A 4,478-nucleotide genomic window follows, 5' to 3' on the forward strand; every position below is an offset into this window, starting at 1 on the left:
CTCTCCACTTTCACTTTCATCAAGAGGCTTTTGAGTTCCTCTTCACTTTCTGCCATAAAGGTGGTGTCATCTGCATATCTGAGGTGACTGATATTTCTCCTGGCAATCTTGATTCCAGCTTGTGCTTCTTCCAGTCCAGCGTTTCTCATGATGTACTCTGCATATAAGTTAAATAAGCAGGGTGACAATATACAGCCTTGACGTACTCCTTTTCCTATTTGGAACCAGTCTGTTGTTCCATGTCCAGTTCTGACTGTTGCTTCCTGACCTGCATACAGATTTCTCAAGAGGCAGATCAGGTGGTCTGGTATTCCCATGTCTTTCAGAATTTTCCACAGTTTATTGTGATCCACACAGTCAAAGGCTTTGGCATAGTCCATAAAGCAGAAATAGATGTTTTTCTGGAACTCTCTTGCTTTTTCCATGATCCAGCGGATGTTGGCAATATTATACTGTGGTATAGTATAAACATAACTTTTACATGCACTGGGAAACCAAAAATTTTTCATGACTTGTTTATCACAATATTTGCTTTATTATGATATCTGGAACTGAACCCACAGTATCTCCAAGGTACGCCTTTTTGGATATGTATGTATATATAGTCCCATAAAATCATCTCAATACATATATATTTCCATTTCTATAATATATATTTTTCCATAAAATCATCATCCATAAAGTATATATACATATATATAATCCTATAAAATATACATATATATTTCCATAAAATCATCATCTCAATAAAAAAAGATCCCTTTATGATGCAGCATTAAAACAAAACATACAAAAGGGGCATAGTTTACATAAGTGTTCATTGTTGGTGGAATAATCACAATCCTAAATTTTCTCACAAATACCAGTATTTTGTAAGTGATAACAAAGAAGGTTAACTATAAAGCCATAAAAACTTGTGTTTTATTATTGATACTGGGTCAGGCAGTGTACCTGAATGTAGGAAAAATGAAAACATTCCTTGAAACAAATTTCAAAGCCATGACATGTCAGTGTGACATGCATGACTCTGAACTATGATGAAGTTGACTGTTAACTTGTTAGGAACTTCCTGCTGAATTTGAACGGAAGCTGGTCAATATCCAGAGACAGGTGATTCCATGGGGCCAAGACCCAAGCTCCAAATGTGGCCGAATATAAAATGCTGACCAAATCCCAGGCTTCTTCATCCTCAAGATTACGCTGTCAATGCTAAAAGGTAGAGCACAGGTTACAGGTCATCTGTGTTGAAATATATTGAAAGGAACTCTTTCTATAAGCATAAAGTAAACATTCTAAATGACCAGAAAGCTTTGTGTCTAGCTTATTTGTTGTAGCACTGGTTTTTCCTCAGTGGCTCATGAAAAGCAATGCATCTTTTAATCAATGGTATCTTACATCTGAAGAAAGGTGGTGATTAGGAAAGGATATGAAAGGCAGTTTCAATAGCTTCCAAGCGCGGTGTTTCTGACTGTCACCCCTTCTTTAGACGCCTTTGTGTCCTGCAGCCTAGAATTTGTGAGAAGCTTGGGCTCAGGCTGCACAGAATGGGATCCTACCTGGCCAAGTGACCTCAGCAGTCCTATTTAAGTATTATTACTAGCCCAAGCTGATACATTTCACACAGAAGTTAAGGGAGTTGACCCTCTGTGCAGTCAAAAATCCAAGTATAACTTTATAGTCACCCCTCCACATCTGCAGTTCCACATCCATGAATTCAACCAACCACAATCCGTGGAATGCTACAGTATGTATTTATTGAAGAAAAAAGTCTGTATATAGCTGCTGCTGCTGCTAAGTAGCATCAGTTGTGTCCGACTCTGTGCGACCCCATAAACAGCAGCTCAACAGGCTCCTCTGTCCCTGGGATTCTGCAGGCAAGAATACTGGAGTTGCCATTTCCTTCTCCAATGCGTGAAAGTGAAGTCGCTCAGTCATGTCCAACTCTTAGCAACCTCATGGACTGTAGCCTACCAGGCTCCCCTGTCCATGGGATTCTCCAGGCAAGAGTACTGGAGTGGGTTGCCATTGCCTTCTCCGGTGTATAGCTAGACCTGTGGAACTCAAGCCCCTGTTGTTCAAAGGCCAGCTGTATTACTTCAAACACAGTGAGTTTTCCCTGAAATGATAAAGCAAAGTTAAATGTCCAGACTTTTATACCTTTCAACTGTTGTGTAAGAGAGTTCAGTCTATCTCACCCAGCAATAAATATTTATTTATGTATTTAAATAATATTTATGTCTCCTTGCTCATTTCTTCGCTGGTGGCTCAGATGGTAAAGAATCTGCCTGCAATGCAGGAGACCCGAGTTCGATCCCTGGGTCAGGAAACTCTGCTGGAGAAGGGTATGGCAACCCATGTATTTAAATAATATTTATGTCTCCTTGCTCATTTCTTCGCTGGTGGCTCAGATGGTAAAGAATCTGCCTGCAATGCAGGAGACCCGAGTTCGATCCCTGGGTCAGGAAACTCTGCTGGAGAAGGGTATGGCAACCCATGTATTTAAATAATATTTATGTCTCCTTGCTCATTTCTTCGCTGGTGGCTCAGATGGTAAAGAATCTGCCTGCAATGCAGGAGACCCGAGTTCGATCCCTGGGTCAGGAAACTCTGCTGGAGAAGGGTATGGCAACCCATGTATTTAAATAATATTTATGTCTCCTTGCTCATTTCTTCGCTGGTGGCTCAGATGGTAAAGAATCTGCCTGCAATGCAGGAGACCCGAGTTCGATCCCTGGGTCAGGAAACTCTGCTGGAGAAGGGTATGGCAACCCACTCCAGCATTCTTGCCTGGAGAATTCCATGATCAGAGGAGCCTGCTGGGCTACAGTCCATGGGGTGGTAAAGAGTCAGACACGACTGAGTGACTAACATATACACAGGTAGATATGTAGGTTTATTTAACCACTCTCCAGTCTGGGCCAACTGTGCTATAGAGTATTATAAGTGGCAATTGCCTGTGGAAGGGTTGGCTTGGTAAGTTTACTTCAGTGGAGAAAAGGGAAGTCAAGGCAATGATTGGACTGAACTGATCACATTTTTTAAAAAAATTTGAAGTATAGCTGATTTGGGGGCTTCCCTGGTGGCTCAGACAGTAAAGAATCTGCCTGCAATGTGGGACACCCTAGTTTGATCCCCGGGTTGGGAAGATCCCCTGGAGAAGGGTATGGTTATCCACTCCAGTATCCTTGCCTGGAGAACTCCATGGACAGAGAAGCCTGGAGGGCTACAGTCCATGGGATAGCAAACAGTTGGCCACAACTGAGCAATTAACATAGCTGATTTACAATGTTTCAGGTGCACAGCAACGCGATTCAGTTATGCACACATACACATTCTGTTTCAGATTCTTTTCCATTATAGGTGAATTGATCACTGACTGAATTTGTTCACCAATATAACCACATGATTTTATTTTCTATTCCATCCATTTCATTCCAGTCTGTTGGTTGGACATAAATATTAGCCACAATCCTAGGTCCTGGGGATACATAATAAATAAGATATCAGTTCAGTTCAGTCGCTCAGTCATGTCCGACTCTTCGCGACCCCATGAATCGCAGCACGCCAGGCCTCCCTGTCCATCACCAACTCCCGGAGTTCACACAGACTCACATCCATCGAGTCAGTGATGCCATCCAGCCATCTCATCCTCTGTCATCCCCTTCTCCTCCTGCCCCCAATCCCTCCCAGCATCAGAGTCTTTTCCAATGAGTCAACTCTTTGCATGAGGTGGCCAAAGTACTGGAGTTTCAGCTTTAGCATCAGTCCTTCCAAAGAAATCCCAGGGCTGATCTCCTTCAGAATGGACTGGTTGGCTCTCCTTGCAGTCCAAGGGACTCTCAAGAGTCTTCTCCAACACCACAGTTCAAAAGCATCAATTCTTTGGTGCTCAGCCTTCTTCACAGTCCAACTCTCACATCCATACATGACCACTGGAAAAACCACAGCCTTGACTAAACAGACCTTAGTTGTCAAAGTAATGTCTCTGCTTTTGAATATGCTATCTAGGTTGGTCATAACTTTCCTTCCAAGGAGTAAGCGTCTTTTAATTTCATGGCTGCAGTCACCATCTGCGGTGATTTCGGAGGCCCCAAAAATAAAGTCTGACACTGTTTCCACTGTTTCCCCATCTATTTCCCATGAAGTGATGGGACCAGATGCCATGATCTTCGTTTTCTGAATGTTGAGCTTTAAGCCAACTTTTTCACTCTCCACTTTCACTTTCATCAAGAGGCTTTTGAGTTCTTCACTTTCTGCCATAAAGGTGGTGTCATCTGCATATCTGAGGTGACTGACATTTCTCCCAGCAATCTTGATTCCAGCTTGTGCTTTTCCCAGCCCAGCATTTCTCATGATGTACTCTGCATATAAGTTAAATAAGCAGGGTGACAATATACAGCCTTGACGTACTCCTTTTCCTATTTGGCACCAGTCTGTTGTTCCATGTCCAGTTCTAACTGTTGCTTCCTGACCTGCAT

Source organism: Bison bison, unplaced genomic scaffold (genome assembly GCF_000754665.1).
Source record: "Bison bison bison isolate TAMUID 2011002044 unplaced genomic scaffold, Bison_UMD1.0 scf7180017864066, whole genome shotgun sequence".
NCBI lineage: Eukaryota > Metazoa > Chordata > Mammalia > Artiodactyla > Bovidae > Bison > Bison bison.